At 29.5% G+C, this 19,928-nt stretch overlaps 1 protein-coding gene across 4 annotated transcripts in view; it reads left to right on the plus strand.

The window, feature by feature from the left end:
- brp (ELKS/RAB6-interacting/CAST family member bruchpilot) overlaps positions 1-19,928 on the plus strand; it is a 74,613-nt gene that overhangs the window by 2,720 nt on the left and 51,965 nt on the right. For 3 of the 4 annotated variants that reach the window (XM_070640744.1, XM_070640749.1, XM_070640746.1), the window contains exon 2: positions 8,663-9,322. The gene's annotated coding sequence lies outside the window, so the exon portion shown is untranslated. The remainder of the gene's footprint in view (positions 1-8,662; positions 9,323-19,928) is intronic. The other variant, XM_070640745.1, reaches the window with a different exon arrangement.

The following is a 19,928-nucleotide window of genomic DNA, read 5'->3' on the forward strand; positions in this document are numbered from 1 at the left end:
GAGGCGCCTCTAATGGAGTCAGAATCTAATGTGGAGGTTTCTTCAATGGAATCCAGAATTCAATGGAGCACCTTCAATGGAGTAAGGACTCCAGTGAAGACATTTTTTGGACTTTTAGAGTCCAACGCCCCAAAGTCCTCTCAACTCTGATTTTAACAATCATCAACAATTAAAATCGGTTCGACCAACAGCAATTAACATGATTCTGTGAACTGTATTCTTAAATATCCAACTGAGCATAACAATTGTCATTAAAATTCAAATTTTATTGACAATCTTAAAAACAAAGTTTCATTTCACTGAATTTTCACTTCCAAAAATACTTAACAATTGAAAATTTTCACCATAAAAGGCATCTTACTTAATGTACTTCAAATATATAATTCTGACGCTTTTTTTGGAAAGTGCCACTCAAAATTTTAAATTATTATCTATTCATAGAGTCAAATATAAAGCATATAACCCTGCCTCATATTTTATGATCATTTCACGACTTGAGCGTTGAAAAATAATATTTTACGATCGAAATGACACGGCGTATCCTGTTATATATTTGTATATTTACAGACTTAATTTTTTATTTGACTTTTTAGTGTTTAAAAATATATCCGTGTGACTTTCATCCTTTTTTTTCTTGTTCATCCGGAGCTTAATTTTCATGACAAACATTTGTCATAAATAATAAATGGGAAAATAATTGTTTGAAGAATTTTTTTAGAAAGCATTAGGGGTGAAAAGCTGTCTCAAACTCTAGCATTGACAAATGAAAGCTTCTGTTGGATTATTGTTGGACATTGTGCTATGAAAAAGTTAATGCTTTGTAAGGTATAATTTTGAAGAAAGTTTTTACATTAGTCGAAGGATGTTCTGGGTCAAGTGGGTGGAAATAAGTTGAATTTTATGAATTTTCATGGCCAAATTGAAGGATTTGAGGCTTAGATGTCCATTATCAATTCCAAAACCTAACAAATCTATCAAATCTGACAAAAATGACCATTAAATGAATGAAATTGAGATTTTCATTCTTGATTCTTAAAATCCACGAATAGTCCTTACTTTCCTTGCTACTGCCTAACTTTTCGTGTTAGCCCATTGCCACATCTAGAGCTAACAAGCAAATAGCATGTCCTCGAGAGCTGGCTGACCCTAAATTCACTAAATAAACGTTGCTTTTAGCTTATTCTGCTCTTGAGAGCACGCTCTGTGCCTGCTAGGACACATTCTTCGAAATCCCTGCAAGTCTGGAATCTTAAGGAATCGAACGTCGTCTTTTACAAATTTAATCCAAAAGTTCGGAAGATTCATGTCTCAAAAATATGGCAAAATGACAACATTAAGTCATTTATGTGCTATTTCCACATCAAGTGCCATTTCCAGCTTCATACTGACCTAACTTCTATCTGATGTCCCATTTTTCCACTTGTCCTTTCCAGGAACTCAGTAAAATTCAGAGAATAAGTCTTCATACCAACATATTTCCTTACATATTTCACAACACTCAAGACACAAATCTACTTCATTCCCAGACATCCCAAAATGAAACTAAAAGTGATTTCACGCAATATCACACAAATTCCATTCCCTTGGTTAGAGCTTTGGAATGACTTTAATTCCCAAGACGCTAATAAAACCAAGACGACAAGAAAATAGGTCACAGTAAAGTTTTTTTGTTGTTCTTCTTGTATTTAATATGCAATAAATTTTTTTATACTTCTTTGCTGCATGTTTTTTTTTCTTTTCATCGTCATCCCTCTCCACACAGCAGCTAGAAAGTGACTTGAAAGTCCAAAAAAATAAATATAATTCTATTTTGATCAAAATCGTGAGATAAAGTCAAAGAAAAATCTTTTTATTTCGCTCATGAGAGTATGCTTTGCATGCTGGAATATATCAACTAGCAGACCCATTTCTTCAGACATGACAGTCGTTGTTTTGCTTATCATTGTAATTATATCTTGGTATGGAAATTGGGTGATAAAAATTTAATGTTTTTATTTGAAATTTACGAAAGTGTAATTTGATGCATAAATAGCTATGCTGCATAGCAATTGTAAATTCAGTTATTGCTGAACTTGCTGAATTCAGCAAATGCTGAAGTAGCTGAATTCAGCAAATACTGAACTAGCTGAATTCAGCAAAGTTGAACTAACTGAATTCAGCAAATACTGAACTAGCTGAATTCAAGAAACGCTAAATTAGTTTAATTCAGCAAACGCTGAACTAGCTGAACTCAATCAGCAAACATTGAATTAACTGAACTAAGCTGAACGCTGAACTTCTAAATTCATTAAATGCTGAACTAACTGAATTCAACACATGCATGTTCTAGCTGAACTCAAATCGCTGTACTAACTGAATTCAGCAAAAGCTGAACTAGCTGAACTCAATAAAGATTGTTTTAGTTGAACAAATGCTGAAAAACTGGATTCAACAAATGCTGAACTAGCTGAATTAGTTAACTAGTTAAATTCAGCAAATCTGAATTAGCTGAACTCAGCAATCATTGAACTTGCTGAATTCAGCAAGCGCTGAACTAGCTGAATTCAGTGAGCGCTGAACTAGCTAAATTCAGTAAGTTCTATCTAAAGTAAATTCAGTCCTACCAAAGAACTCAAATCCAATACCTCAACTTCTGCGTATAGAAATAAAAATCAATAAATATTCAAGTAAATCCACGTGAAAGCAACATCAAAGTACATTCCTTGACCATCTTCCTTATCCAACTTTTGATTTGTAGACTACTTCAATAATTTTATTACCTATTCATGAATGAAATGAAGTAGAAAGTTGACAATAAAATGTGAAGTGGATATAACCGGAAACAATTTTTTTTTCCTCTCCTCTATTCGTCTTAATAAAGTTCGACGTTAAAAAAGCATGAAATGGAATGTATGTGTAATGAAATAAAACAAAAGAAATTATTATGTATATACTGACTCCTGTTTTACTATAAATAGTCTCTTACTATGCCACATAAAATATTGATTTCCTTTACTTTTTTCTTCATTCTTTTCTATGTTCTTGTATACATTATATCAATGTAAATGTGAATGTATTCAGCAGCAAGCCATGTTATCCCCCATCCCATTAAATTTTATGTAAGAAAAACAGGAGGAAAAAAATTATTTTCCCACTTTTTTCATGTTCTTTGCGCCTATGAGCTTAAGTTTCATTTTTTCTTCTTCTTATTCAAAACTTTATGTCTTTCCTCCTTCTGTGCTGCACATTGTAGAAGAACAGAAACAGAAAATTTAATAATAGTTTTCTTTTGGTGAGAAAATTTTTTACTTCCTTGTGTTTTTTGTGAAATAAAAACTTTTAAATTAAGGATTTTCAAAAAGTTGCTCATAAAATGTGGGATGGAAATGTTGGAAGATGCAGGCTGGATTGAGAGTTGAAAGGACGCATTTGATGTTTTAATGCTGCTGAATTCAGATTAATCAGTGGCACAGAAATAAGCAAGTTCGGTTCATTCAATTCAGCTAGCAAAGCATATTCAGCAATGCTGAACAAACTGAGCAAGCTGAACTCAATAATACTGAACAAGTTGAGCTCAGCAGTTTTGAACAAGCTGATAAATCTAAATTCAGCATTGCTGAAAAAGCTGAAGAAGCTGAGTTCAGCACTGCTGAATACGCTGAGTAAACTGAATTCAGCATTACTGAACAAGCTGATTGAACTAGCTGAGGAAACTGAATTCAGGACTGCTGAATAAGCTGAATAAACTGAATTCAGCAATGCTGAACAAGCTAAGTAAGATGAATTCAGCATTATTGAACAAGCTGAGTGAACTGAATTCAGTATTGCTGAACAAGTCGAGTAAGCTGAATTCAGCATTGCTGAATATGCTGAGTAAACTGAATTCAGCATTGCAACGCTAATTCATTGTCTGAAACTCTTGTTGCATTTAAGGCAAAGTGATGGACTTACTCAGTTCTTCATTAAAATGCCACATTTTAAAATTATTTCCATCTCGTCTTGGTTTTGCTCCACTTACATATTTTCATCATACCAATATTCTTAACTTTTATTGCCAAAAAGAACGAAGAATTAAAATTTGAAATGAAGAATTTTTCATCTCCAGTTTCCTTTTTATAGCCAATATTTGTTGCTTCTATTAAAAAATTTCATTAACTTTTTCAGATGATTTTCTGTGTGAAGTTTATTTATGGGATATATTTAGACAGTGGTATGAGAATAGAGAAGTAAAGATTAATTAACGATTTCCTGTAACGAAAAAAGAGTAAATTATGTAGGATTTTATTGCTTGCGGATGTTAGATTATAGCAACATTAAGTGGGGGGGTTGTGAACACTTCTTGATTAGTAATTATTAATGGAAATATTTTGATTAAAAAAATAATTGTTGGCATTGGAATTGAAAGATTTCACATTGATGAATGAATGGAATTTTTCAGTGTAGGTGTCAAATGCTGTAAATGAATTCAATAAAGCAAACAACAAGTTGTGAGAGATTTTCATTCAGGAATCTTGTAGTTATGGATACTGAAATTGATGCCCTTGTAGATGTTTTGGGTTTTAAGATCTAAGATTGATTTATTGATGAATTGATAGATGTTAAGACATCAAAATGGGGTTGGTGTACTTGTTTGACGTAACTATGTTCCTATATAGAGCTAAGGCTACAACAAGAGGCTTTTCATCCGATTCTTTTGCTGGCTCTGTCATTTAGCTTGTACGAATTCTCTGTTCTCACGTTAAGCTGAATTCAGCTTTGCTGAATAAGCTGAGTAAACTGAATTCAGTATTGCTAAACATGATGAGTAATCTGAATAAAGCTTTGCTGAACAAGCTAAAGAAGCTGAATATAGTTTTGCTGAAAAAGCTAAGAAAGCTGAATATAGCATTGCTGAATAAACTGAATTCAGCATTGCTGAACAAGCCGAATTCAGTTTTTTTCACCAAGAAGCTTTTGAAACTCTTGCCGTCGTTTTTCTTGTGGATTTTAACCGAGGGCAATGTAACAAAGTTGTATAAAAAAGGGGTTTTCAACTACGCACAATGAATATTATTCAAATTTAAAATGACCGTTATAACAAAAACCTTCTAAAAATCCAAATCTTCCACCAAACAATAAACATAATTTAATCATCCTTAAGGATATAAAAACACAATAAACTTAATTGATTAAAAACATTGCATTCCATCCCATAAAACTCATCAGAGTCTCTCTTCAATCTAATTTAGTTGAATATCTCATCATCATTTCTGTCGGTCCTTCAACACATTCTCATTTTACTGTGTAGGAAGTGCCCATGATGGGGCATAATAGAAAAGAAAAAATAAATAAATTGAGATGACCATAGATGTGTAGGCGTTCCTACCTGTTATCGGCTTCTGGTATTATTAAATGAAGCAGAGTCTAATGTTATTTTTGAGAAAAATGGACTTGAACTTTTACTTATTTTTTTCTAGATGGACGATCGTAATTTTGAGCTTTTTGAAGGAATTCCTTGCGAAAAGCTTAATGACCTTATCACTTGGTGCTGTAAATAGGCTGAATAAATAATAATTCCATCAATTTTTCATCATTATTCTAAAAATAAAGCAAGCTTTCGAGCTAAAACGTCCGAAAAAGTTCTAATTTTATTTTGAAGTGGGAGCCATGTGGCATTTGTAATTGAATGGTGGCAAGCAATCCATTAAATTGCTGCCAAATGGTTCCATTATACGTTTCGAACAGCACATTGACGTGGAAAAGGGATGTAAAGTACAATTATATAGTTTTTTAGGCAGCAGTCCTCTTTAAGACTTAAATTGAAAATTTATCATAAATAATTAAATAGCCAAAATCATTCATAGCTAATAATAATCTAATTTTCCACCTCTATAGTCCTTGGACATTTTTATACTTTCCTCTTTTTGACCTCATAAATAGTCATGAGATAATTCATAATAAATTCTAATGGAAAAAAATTGACAAAGATTCATAAATTACGAGTATTAAATTTCATGAATTCACGAGAATTTAGTAACTTATTTTGAATATTTGAAAGTGGAAGGACTTTTTGTCATTTCTAGGGAAATTATAAGGTCAATGAGGCTGTTTGAGGTCTGTAAATGAACATGGCAGAGGAATGTCCACTTTTAGATCAAATTTTCTAATTCTTTAGGTTTTCGGGACAAAAAGTTACAAAAATCCAAAAAAATTCTTCTGGATCCACGACATTAAGGTCCGTTTACTCATTGCGTAACGCTAAAAATCGACTTTTCTGAATCCTCTAATAATGAAATACTCGTAATCATTAACAATAAGTTTTTCGTATCTGTGCGACACAAAGTAGGAAGAAGAGTCTGTAAAGATTCCAAATGATGCGCTGGGTTATTGTGTCGCACGGATTTTCTAGCAGCATTGGAGAAACTTGCGATTTTTCTCAAAAACATTGATTTTGAAGCTTTTGAAGGTGTGTTTTGTAGGAAAATTAACAAATAACGCATTTTAAAATAATAATGGTCATAAAAGTTTTGAAAAAATGCTCAAAATTTTTGAATTGTTTTGAAACTCTAGCTAAAACGTCAAATTTGAATTTCTTCTCGACATCGCCACAAGACACAAATGAAGAAGGCTTTTTATGGCAGTCACATAGACACCAAACGGAACCAACTCCCATTTGAGCTTCATAAAAAAGGTTTGGCGGATGATTTAAAGTTCCATAACGAAGCCTTCTTCAATTATGTCGCTCGAGATATTTCCTAAAACATAATTTTTCTAAGCTCCATTCTCCACAATTAAACTAAAAAATTATTCATAAAACCAAAAGTCATTCAAGCATCAACAAAAGAATTCCATAAAAAGCAGTTCCATAACAATTAAAAATTTAATTAAATTTTCGTAGATTTTGTCCATCCATTAAACTATGAACCACATCTCAGCACGACCACAAACAAAAAATTTTATGAAGCATAAATGGTGAAGTTGTAATTAGCCAATAAATTATGCTCATTGATTCCTAATTGAGTTCATAGAAATGTCTAATTTGAATAGAAAAAAAATTGAAAGAAAAGTCGAGTCTGACTGTCTGATGGCAATAAAAGCTGACGAAAAAAGCAGCCACAAAATGATGAGAAATGAAAATTAATTTTTCATTTATTGCCTTTTCGCGTTTTGCAATATTCATGTTGAATTGTGTATGAAATGTCAGAAGCATACAGTTGAGCAATAATGTTGTTTCCTCCTGAATATGCTTTCTTTTCTATATTTAGCCTTGATTGTATCCTCCGCTTATACAGTCACACTGTACGTTGTACGTATAATTTCTCTTTTCAAATTAAATTGCCATCACCATCCATAATATGAGGCACAAAAAAAAGAGGAATTTATTCTTATAACTTCCAATATGCGTGCATGCAATGTAAATGACATAAAAAATTACTTCCATTGTACAGGAGTGGAGAATGTGAGTGAGGGAAAAAAAATACGTTTATTGGAAAGTCGGTTGGGAATTTTTTTTTCATGACTTCTTTTGCGATGGCGCATCTTCCAAGGATTTTGGGAGAATTATTTTTTTTTTGGGGGTTATTCGAGATTTATTATGAATTTTTATTAAGATTGAAATAAAACATTTTTGAAATTTGAATTTTAAAGAATTTTTAAATTTGAACTTTAAAGATTGTTAAAGGTTAAATTTAACGGATTTTTAAAATTTTATTTTTAATTGAATTTTTGACGATTAAATTTCAACATATTCTTGAAATTTAAATTTAATAGAAAACTTGAAGTTAAAATTTAAATTTTAAATGATTTTTAAAAATGAAATTCAAATTTTAAAGGATTTCTAAAGTTCAAATTTAAATTTTAAAGGAATTTTTAAAGTTCAAATTTAAAATTTAAAATTTTTAAAGATTTAAATTTTAAAAGACTTTTAAAGATCAAATTTCAAAATTCTTTAAAATTTAAATTTAAAAGGATTTTTAAATTTCAAATTCAAAAGGTTTTTTTTAAATTTAAAAAATTTTTAAAGTTGAAATTCAAATTTAAAAGGATTTTAAAAGTTGAAATTCAAATTTTAACTAACTCTTAAAACTCAAAATGAATAGAACAGTTAAATTTGGGATTCTAATGAATTTCCGAGAATCAAATGAATGTTTGAATTTTGAATTTTAAAGAAATTATTAAATTTTAATATTCATTGAATTTTGAAATTCAAAATTTGACAGATTTTTGAAATTCAAATGTCAACGAATTGATCAAATTTGAATTTTTGAATACATAATTTCAACAGATTTTTGAGAATTGATTTGAATTTCAAATTTTGACAAATTATTAAAAACCAAAATTTTATCAAATTTACTGCAAATTCACAATCATAAGACAATCTGAATCCTTATCAAATATCCACACAATCACAATCTGCTAATCCTACTCTATTTTTATTGAACTATTCTATATTCCATTCATCGTACGCATCAGCGCATCATAATTGGCACTCGAAAAAAAAAATATTCATTATTATATGTCAATGAAATCCTCGCCATAATGATTCATTATAATAACTGCAAGTGTATTTGTGTATACGATATGTATGTGTGTACCATCCACATCGTGTCTACAAATGCTCGTGCATATCAACAATTAATATATCCTATTATTACTATATTACAATCTCATTTTCTCTTTCTCTCTTTTTTCTTTAATTAAAAAGTAGTCGGTGAGAATCACACATAAAACTAATAATAATAATAATAATAATAAGTGGAAAGGAAAACAAGACGGAAGAAGAAGTCATTTTTTCAGTCTACGACATCAAGAGCCAAAACAGAAAAAAAAGCGAATTAAAATCCAAGACGACAAAGAATGTTTCAAATGAGATAAGAAAGTCTCCCGTTAATCTATTCCGAATAATATAAAAAGTATATGTAGGCAATAAGATAAAGACGACGGTGTAGCTTAAAGTTTTTGTAAAAAAAAGGAGGCAAAAAGCTCCCTACGTGATGTGTTCAAGTGAAAAAACGAGAAATATTTTGAATGGAATTTTTGCGAGGGTGAAGAAATTGCCGTGTAGCAACATGTGGAAGTAAATGTGAAAAAAAAAGTGTAAAAAGTACTTACATACATACTCATACATTATCAGAGATAAGAAAAAAAGTTTAAAAAAAATAAATAATAAGATCGTGTAGATTAACGCGTGGTGTCAAGAGTGACGCGAGTATCAAATTTTGGTGTGTGAATCGAATTAATAAGCACGAAACTTGAAGAAGCTTGAAAAAAAAAGTGTGGAAGTGAGTTCAAGGATTTTTACGATCCTTTAAAATATATTTTTCGGAAGTATAGGAGGAGAATTGGAAAGCCGACAAAATTGTGGGTATGTATTTAATATCAAAATGTCTAAAATGAATGATTTTTTTTTACTTCTGCATCAGAAGTTACATAAATTCCTATTTTTTATCAATTTTAAGAGAGAAAATGTGAAAAAAAATGTCGATGTGCTGTGAATTGTGAAAAGTTTTATTTCTTTTCATTGATTTTGTCGTCTTGAACGTGTCATTTTTAATTTGGGGATGAAGAAGGGTCAGCTTGAAAAAATTTTATTATTGGATTAGAGTGTCAGCGAAGTTTTGTTCTTGATTAGAGGAAGGGAGATTTTTTTTTTTGAACATTAATTATAAAGTTTGGTCACTTTTTATTAATTTTGAATAATAAAAAATGATTTATTAGGTTAATTTTCAAGTTGTTTTACCTAGATTGTGAGTCTTGGTGGCTCAGTGGCTTAGTGATTTGGTTGTTTTGGGATTAACTCATTAAAAACCGTTCCAGCGATCTCTGGTTTGAATCCTCAGCATGAGATATTTTTCACATGTCCTTTTTTGATTCAAGACCATTTGAAATACGGCTGAAAACTCTCCTGTATAGGCTAAAAGCAGTAATGTCGTCAAGAAAGTGGTTCAGATTCTATAACAAACTTGTAGGCCTAGGTGGTTTAGCAAACCGTCACTCATTAAACTATCACTCTGCTCTGAGATGCAAATAGAGCTCTGAACTGTCTTAAGACGCCCGAGACGCCCTAACACATCCTTTAACACCCTAAGACACCCTAAAATGCCTTGAGACAGTTTATAACTAGGATGATAATGAGACATTCATTTGTTCACTTATTGTGGCATCCGAAAAACTGACTTATTAGGCATACCTACCTCATCCTGCTAAAAATTCTTCATGAATTCACAAAACCTCTAATTTTATGCACTTTAAAGTACAAAAAGTTGAAAATAATTCAAAATTTCACCCTTACCCCATGCTTCCTTCTGGAAATACCAATAATAATAATATATTGACAATTTTCCAATTATAACAAGCATAACGAGAGAACCAAATCGTTTTTAACAAACTAAATTATAACTTTTACCATACCTCCATACACACTCAATATGCGGTGTCATGTTCAAATAAAAATGTCTAATTCAAGAGCCCCGTTGAGTTGTACACACCACATTATAAAATCAATACCGAAAAATATTTATCAAGAACTGCTTTGAGTATGAAAAGCTTTCGGTTTCTTTTCACATTTTCTCTCTTTCTCATTTCGACTTTTTTACTTTTTTTTCATATTCAGATGACATTTTTTGAATGCATTGTGTTCGTGCATTATTTTCTTTTTTATGTGCTGAAAATTATTATTTTTATCATAAATTCAGAAGTTCATGCTGAAAAAATTGGATTTTTTTTTGCATAATTTTGTTCATTTTTTCTCATGTGAATAGTTTTTTTTTTTTTTTTTTTTTTTTTTGTTGAATAAATAAAAGTTTTTGTCAGTAAGAGTCTTTTTTAATCTGATAGAATTTGGCTTGAGAATAGTTTTTGTGAATAGAATAAGTTGGACGTTTGTTTGGGAGGTTTGATAAAGTTATCGGATTAATTTTTTTGGAAAATGAATAAATTTTAATACTTTTTTAATATTTTAAATATTTTAATTTGTTTGAACTTTTGCTTGGAAATTTATTTTGAAATCAATTTCTAAATTAAGAAAATTTCAAATTTTCAAAGATTTTGAATTATTTAAGTTTCAATTTGAAATTTTTTTTGAAAAATTCTAAATTAAGAAAATTTCAAATTTTCAAAGATTTTCAATTCTTTCAATTTTAAAATTTTTAAAAATTTTGAATTTAAAATCTTTAATTTTTAAAATTTTTTCAATTTTGAAAGTCTTAAAGTTTTTGAAACTTTTTGAAAATTTAATAAAAACTTTAATTTCTCATAATTACAAATTTATCGAATATTCAAGTTTTGCGACTGTTTGAAATTTCAAATTTTTTAGAATTTTCAATTTTGAAAATTTTTATTTTTCAAATTCAATGGTTGTAATTTTTAAAAATAATTTTTTAAATTTCAAATCTTCCATAATAAATTCAAATATTTTCAAACCTTAAATAATCAAAATAATCAAATCTTATTAAACTATTCTAACGCTAACTTCTATCAGAACTTTAAATTTATTAAAATTATTTCTATATCATTTGTTATCTATTGTGACATATATGCGCATTTATCTGCAATTATATTCACTCCATTTTCTGTGTCTATTCTTTACTATTTTTTGTGAATTTAATTTCCATTCTTTTGTTTTTTGTATAAAAAGCGAACAAAAAGTAAAAATTAAGCTAATAAATTTGAGAATATAATAAGTTTGCACAAAAAAAAAGTCCTTATCGCACATGCAATCAAGCTATAAGTAACAAAAATATTTAGGAAAATTGTTTTAAATTTATATTTCATTTAATGTTACAGTGGATTATTTAGTTGTTATTTTTTTGGATGTCGTTCTTCACAATTTACGATGCTGTGGTGCATTTTTCAATTGTTTTTAAAGATATTTTTGTCAGAATCTCACTAAGATCTATATTGTGTAAAATTGAATTGATATCAATACGGAAAATATTGAAAAGCATCCAAAATTCAGAATTCATCGAGATATTCGTGTTTGAGATGCTCAATCGTGGTTTTAAATTACAAAGTCACGTATTCGAGTTACACAAGCGGCAAATTTCCATTTTCGACATAAATCGGGTAGAAAACACCCGACCTGTGGCCGCCAACCCTAACTAAGATTAAGGAGGACAATGACAAGTTCCACAAGTCATTGCTAGTTTCCTAAAATGCCAAGTTTCAAATTTTCAAATTCTAAAATGTCAAGTTCATTTAGTAGATCAAACGATCGACTAATCGCAGATCTGATATACTCGAATCTTGAGACTCGAACCTTAAATTTTCATCCAAAATCCCCAGAATCTACCAAATTTAATTCTAATCTGACAAAAAATCCAGAAAAATGCGCTACATTTGCTTTCAAAAGAACACACTATAAAACTTGATCAATGTCTATATTTAACAATTTCGACGAAAAAGAAAGAATTTCTTTTCTTTTTTAGACTAAAAAGATAAAAAAAAAAAAGTGAATCCGCTTGATTGAGCTTTAGATATTTTTGTTGCTCCATCAAGATTCCATCCGCTCAAATACTCCATCACATAAATCTTATTCTTTTGGTTGTTATTCCTCCTATTTTTTTTATGGACTCTTTCATTCCATCCACTGATAAAATCACTAAACCATCTCGAAAAAAATCTCTATTTTGTTATTGTATGTATGTATTTTATCCTCTATAATCAAGTAGAAACTAAGAGTCAAATAATCCATGAAGTTTTTTAGCGCATTTTTGAAATTTTTTCAAAAAGGTAGCTTAATAAGACACTATGTTCGTTCGTTCGTTCGTTCGTTCGTTAAGATGACGCTAAAAACTTTTTAACTAGACATCGTAGAAGCTCGGAATGGTTTTAAAAGATCAGTTCCATAAAGTTATTGCGGCGCCCATTTAAAAGTTTCAAATCAAAGCATAAATACTATAATTAACAATTTTTCATTTTCATAACAACAAAAACACGTTTTTCGTTGTTTTACAGTGTTTTTCAATGTTCCTAAAATTTTTAACAGTGTACAAAATTTAAATTTGTCATAACCGTTATGTGGTTTTATAAATTATAAAAATCCGTTAAATTATATGGAAGTGACCTGGATCCTACTGGATCTTGTTTTGTAGATCTAGGAGTGACCTGGATCCTACTGGATCTTGTTTTGTAGATCTAGGAGTGACCTGGATCCTACTGGATCTTGTTTTATAGATCTAGAAGTGACTTATTAATCAATTACTGATCGCTGGGACAAAAATGCGCTTAAGTCCCTCGATCAATAATACGAGGACTTTTGTAAGTTTTTTTTTTATTTATAGCCATTTTTATATTTTTGTTCTCATTGCTCTAGTTAGCAAATACTCGTTCATTTTATTATGTATCCTCTATCTTCTAACACAAGTTCCATCAATTTTGATGTTATACATACATTATACATATTTTTATTTATCTTGTTGTTTTCATGTAGATTTTTTTATATCCAACTCTATATCTACATCTTTCTCACTTGCTCTATCTATCTCGTACCTATTTGTGTGCAGTACAAATAATGTTGTCATGAAAAGACATGAAAATTCACGGTAGATAGAAAACACTTACTCATCAAACTCTTTATTTTCTAGCCTTGATTTCTTTATTTTACATCATTCTCTCGACTCTTTATGTCTGATAACTATGATGAATGAAATTTAATGAAAAATGCAAATTAATGGTTTTTTAAGGAAGACAAAAAGTGCATTGGATGTTGTAGGAATGTGGGACTGAATTGACTTGGAAGTTTTGGGAATTCTATTTCAGTGCTGTCCAAACTTTTTGTTCCACGTCACATTTTGGTAGCAAGCAACGATTGATATTTCAGAAACCACACAGTTATTGGCATTTCCAACACACAGTTTGGACAGAACTGTTGTATTGGTCAGATTGCAATGCTCCCTTCCCCTTCCCCTCTTCTTAATGATTCCTTATTGGGTAAGAGAATCAAAAGCACTTCTTTGATGACAATATTGACTACAGAGTACAAAGGAAGGCTGCGACTTGCATTTCCGCTATATATGATTCCAAATATAACTGTGTCAGTGGTAAAACTACTAAATATTCTGTTCAAAGCAGATTCATCATTTAAGTTAGCTGTTTACTCAGCTGTCATGTAACCCTAGAGCTTAGATTTTGCTACTAAGAACTGCAAAATTGTATGTTCGAATCCTTCTCGATGTAATTTACTGGAAATTCTACTTACTAACTTATCTGACCATAAAGATGAATTGTGATCCATGGTCATCCCTCAGATGGCGTCTATAGCTGGCTAAATCATTGGCTATTTACCTCCCTTATCGATTGTCAATGCTAAATATCCAAATTCAGAAACTTTGACTACCTAAATCAAGAATATTCCCTAATTATTGAACGAAATTTCGAACAATTCAACCTTTCAACTCCTGATCAATTACCGAATTTTCGATTTTCAGCCTTTAATACCATTTTAATTTTGTTCCACACTAAACCACAGATCGATATTTGAAATTTTCAATGATCTTCATCAAAAACCACAACTTGATATTATTCACGTGTATTTCCGATGCCTCATATCCCAACTGTTACCCTCCTTCAAGGTTGAAAACCTTCCATTTTATCACTAAAATCATTAATTCCAGTATTTCATATGATTCATATACCTTTCTTTCTATTCCAACTCACTGAATTTTCCCAAATGACACATCTCAATTACAACTAGCACATAACATCCTTCTTTTTGTGCTCAGAATTATTCATAGCTGACATGAGGTTGTCATTTGAAATCTTGTAATTTTCTCAGACTTGATAAATGGAACAGCATTCAAAAGAAAAATTGTCTATAATCAGCATCCGTGAATCTAGATTTTTCTGAGAAATTTTAAGGTTATGTCTACTTCATTAATCCTAATTCTCATGATCCTAAAAATAAACATGACATTTTCTAACAAAAAAAAATATGTCTGTGTCTTCATAATTCCCAAGATAGCACAAAATTGTTGATCAATAAGACTAAAAAATACATAAATCTATGACGTCATCAGCAAATCGAAATGAGCTACATAAAAATGTATTTTTAAATGCCTCGTAATACTTGAAATTGCACCCGTAATAAACGATTTTAAATTGTATACAATTTTCTAAATTGCTTCTTACAGGAATTGAGTGCACTTGAGGCAATTTTGTATATTTTTATAGTTTTTTTGGGGTTCAAGTTGATTGCGAGCTTGATGGATGAGTCGTGGGAAATTTTTAGAAATAGTGTAAATTATGGTTGGTTAATTTGTTGCATTTTGCTGATGTTTGGTGGATTTTAAATGCAAAATTGTGATGAATTATTGATGGGCATAATTAAAAGTAATTAACATGCAGTCGTTTGGCGGGGAGAATTTAAATTCAATTTGATCCGTCCGATGCTCTAGCTACTTGACCATTGCCGCTTTTTTGCTACCCTAAATTCAATTTGGATGTTCGATTGAGGATTCATGGGAAGAATGAGTCAATTTTGAGGCTTATGGACATTGAAGTAGTTTGAATCAGACCTTGAAGTCAACCTGCATTTTGTATGGAGTTGAATCGACTCAAGTCAGCTTGTCTATACAAATTCCGAGTCAATTTTGAGATTTATAGCTGAAATCCAGCAAATTAAAACATTTTCTACTAAAAATGCTCAAAATTCACTTCATATTGTCCTCAAAATCCTTCAAAAATTCCTAAAACTTCAATATTATTTCCCCAATCAACTTCAAGTCTTGTCAAACATTTTGCAATAAGCTTACTTACTCATTCAATCTAACAACTCACCTAGAGCATTGAACTCCCAGCTATAAACCTATCTATAGCCAATTACACAATAATGAAAAAATCAATAATTATATAGACTGGACATTATTGATTATTAATGACATGGAATGGGTAAGCTGATTGCTTGTACTTTTTTTTTTGTTCATTGACTGCAAATATTGTGACGTTTACTCTGGGGGATTATGAAGGTAAAAAGCATTAATATTTTAAAATGAGGGGAGATTTTTTTGTGCTGTTAGTGCTGTAGCTAAGTTGTTTAGCAGAGAATATATTGAGGATCGAAGTGTCTTTTTGGGTTTTGATTTGCGCATCATAGTTCGTAACGCTTAGAAACCTAACTTAACATTGTTATTGTTATTACTTTAAGAAAATGGTCGGAAGATATTAATTAAACGGTTGTTCAGTTTAAGATTCAGACTTCCTATCTGCCCAACTAGCAAAAATCGGGTAATCGATCGAAAATCCGGCACTAGGTAGAAATTACTCTGGAATGGTGGTTGATTCAAACAGAATCCGACATTAGATAGAGTCACGACGGCTTGATACTTGATTTTGGATTGACTAACTGACTTGTGTCATTCAGGAAGGCTTTACATTCAATTCAACTCCTAAATTTTAATTTTTTTATAAATTCAGTTAAAAATCCGTCTAATCAGGCCAAAATATACAAAATATCCCACAAAAGCACCTCTATACCTCAAAAAACATAGAACTAAACAAGTTTCATGAGTCAACAACATTACAAAATTTTGTAGTACATGTTTCTGTACATAATTATCATTAGTCTTGTCGTATTTATATTTATCTACTCATATGTCCATGAAATATATAGAATCACGCAACCAATTTGTTTATTTTGTTGTTCACAAAAGCTGTGGATATAAATTTGAATATTTTCTGTGGGAAAATAAGTTTTTTTATTGATTTTTTTGGGAATTTTTGGTGGAAAATCGATGAAAAAAGTTGAATTCAAGTAGCAAATCCAATCCTCAAGCAATCTAGCAAATTAATTCCCTCCAAATCGACCTCAACTAAATGACCATAATCGTACGCTACCCAAAAAATTGCATTTTCTACTTCAGCAATCACATTACATGTGTTCATAATATTCATTTTAAAATGAAGCACTTTACGTGCACGAAAAGCACTCTCGAGTCACTTCATTCTCTTTTATTTTTATGTTTCTTTCCATTCTGCATTTCAATTCAATTCTGTTTCACATTATTTCTTACCTCCTTCGATGCACTTTTGTAATATTATAAAAGAAGACTTTGTAATCATTGCACAATATGAACTCATTTCAATTGTATTGTGTATTTTTTTAATGTGTATATACTTGTATCACATTTTCATCCCTAGATATTCCTTGTCTCTTTTACATTTTTTTTTTTACAATCGTTGTAGTTGAGTCATATCTTTTACATCTACTTAAACTCTATCTTACTTACTATCTATCTACTGCACAAAATTTCATTCTATTTGCAAATTAATATACTTACTGTATGAGTAAAGGTGAGAATGGATAATGAGGATTAAAGTCACTGGATTATGGAAGTGGAATAATAAGTAGGAGTTTGTTACTCCTTTGGGGGGTTTGGAAATGAGTTTTGTTGAATTTTAAGGTTAATCAACCTAAGTCAATTTTAAACTTTTCTTAAAGAAAATTGAAATTTTAAATTATTAATATTTAAAATAATTTAAAAAATCTAATTTTTTTTAAAGAAATTTCAAATTTTTAAATTTTAAAAATTAAAAAAATTTTGAAAAAAATTTAGTTTTTTAAAAAAAGTTAAAATTTAAAAAAAAAAATTTTTTAAATAATTATAGCATTTTTCATTATCTTTAAAACATATTTTTTTAGCTTAACTGAATTTTTATTTCAAAAATTTAATTTTTTTTTGAAGAGTTTAATTTTCTTCAAAAAGTGACGATTTTGTTAAAGATAAATTCAAAAATTTAATTTTTTAAAGTTTAAACAAAAATCTATTGATTTTAAAAGTTAAATTTAAAAAGCTTGTTTGATCTCAAAACTCTTAAATTCAAATATTTCAATTAAATTAAATTTAATGTTCCTAAAATTTAAATTTATTTCTTTAATTCAATAACTTTGGAAAATCTCACAATTATCTTAAATAAGCATTCAATCCAAATAAACCTTCAACAACACTGTATTTTAAAAACTATGCAATAAAATGTAAAGTACATAAAAATTACATAAAACAAAAATTTCACTGAATTTCTCGCTTCACAAATCTTTGCAAATTTTCTCTCTTTCTCGACAAAATAATACATTACATAAAAAATAGCAACTGAAGTTGAAATGAACGAAAAAAAAAAGTTTATCAGCACTTTATAGCTCTATCTAGTTCTTTTTACGTTATATTTCAACTTAATTGTCGAGTAAAATAAACACACAAAAAAAGTATACAGTTCCTTCATTAAGCTTCAACAGAAAAATAAAATGGAATGTTTCCTTACAATTGTGAGGTTAAATGAAGATAGAAAGGAGTAATGATGGTGATGATAAAAACACAGAAACAAATCAAATTTAATGGAAAAAGCTTTTGGGATGGAAAAATTTAAAAGTTTTTTTTTTTTGTTCTTATTCTGGTTGATATTAAAGTTTTGTTTTATGGGATTTAGATAATGAGATTTATTGTTGCAAGTTTGAATTTTAAAAAAAATTAAAATGAATTTTGATATATTTTTAAAAAATCAAAAAACTTGCAAAAAACTTTAAAATGAATTTTGAAACTTTGAAAAAATTAAAATCCATTTTGAAATATTTGGAAAAAGTTAAAATTCAACTCTTTTTTTAAATAAAATTCATTAAAATTAGGGAAGAAATTATTTCAAAAATTCAAATTAAATTTAATAAAATTTTGAGACTTTTTAATAAAGCAAATTAAAGAATTCTTTCATATTTTTGAGATTTCTCAAATTACTTCAAGTTCATTTAATTTAAATAACATTTGTAAGCAAATTTTCTGTTTAAAAACTCTCCAAAATATGCCCTAAATTAATATCTTTATAAAATATTACAGCATTATTAAACTCACCTTATTTTAACATTATCTTCATTCAACATCTTGATAAATTTTGTCTAAAGGCACTCATATCACTCAGTCTATTTTTGGGTACAAAGACAATTACTGCAGCATGTAGGAGTAAGTAATTGTATTTTCAAGACTCTTAAAAGTATTTTTAATGCAGAATGAGTTTTTTTCTAAATATAAATTGAAGAAGATTTGAAGTTTAAATCAGGGGTGGAGTTAGAAAATTGTTGACTAAAGGAAGGATGGGGTTCAGATGAGGGAGAAATGAAGGTTGAAATTGTTTAGCATCAAATGCAAAATTTGAGAGAATTTTTTGAATTTCAAAACTTTGAAAATTATTAAAAATTTTAGAATTTTTTCAAAAACAGGCGTTTGACCTTCAAACCCTTTCTGCTTCTGAATACCCCTCTGCCACAAACTCTTACAAAGGAATAAACACCTACATTCAATGTTATAAATACAAAATTGAAGATTGCTGAATGAAATTTGAAAATATTCGAAACAAAATCAATTTTAAATGAGCTTAAAAGGAATAAAAATTCAGTGAATCTTATTTTTACTTCATTTTATCAACAGATTCACGACTTAAATTCTTTAAACAAACTTGCAATTTATTTTTAAAACCAGCAAAAACAAAAGAATTTTCAAGAAATTTAAATCAAAAGAGAAAGAAAAGTTTCTCACAAAAGCTTTCAAAAAGTTTCATTAAAACGCCTGCGAGACTTAATTTATCGATTTTTCACTTCTCTCTCATTATTACCTCACATTTCTCTCAATCTCAAGTAATTTCTTAACAATTTAAGCCACGGGAGCTGTTCTATTCACTAAGATAAGAGCTGAAATTTTTCATTCAAAACTTTCCTTTCTTTTTTGCTTTTTGTTGGATCTTCTCGCTTCTTTTATAAAGGAAGTGAATAAATGAGTAATGGCTCATTTTAAGTAAAGTAAAATTTTTCTTTCTTTTTTTCACTTTAAATTACCCCAAACGAAGATGAGTTGAGATGAAAATCTTTTGATTTCTTTCCGAAGCACTACCCGTAAATTGAGATCATTTTTTGTGCTGTAAACAAATTTTTCATCTTCTTTTCATGCTCTCTATTTTGTTATTGATGCTTCTTAAATCTTTTTAAAGTTGAGGAT

Source organism: Chironomus tepperi, unplaced genomic scaffold (genome assembly GCF_022539635.2).
Source record: "Chironomus tepperi strain 1889 unplaced genomic scaffold, CSIRO-AGI_Ctep_v1 contig_221, whole genome shotgun sequence".
NCBI lineage: Eukaryota > Metazoa > Arthropoda > Insecta > Diptera > Chironomidae > Chironomus > Chironomus tepperi.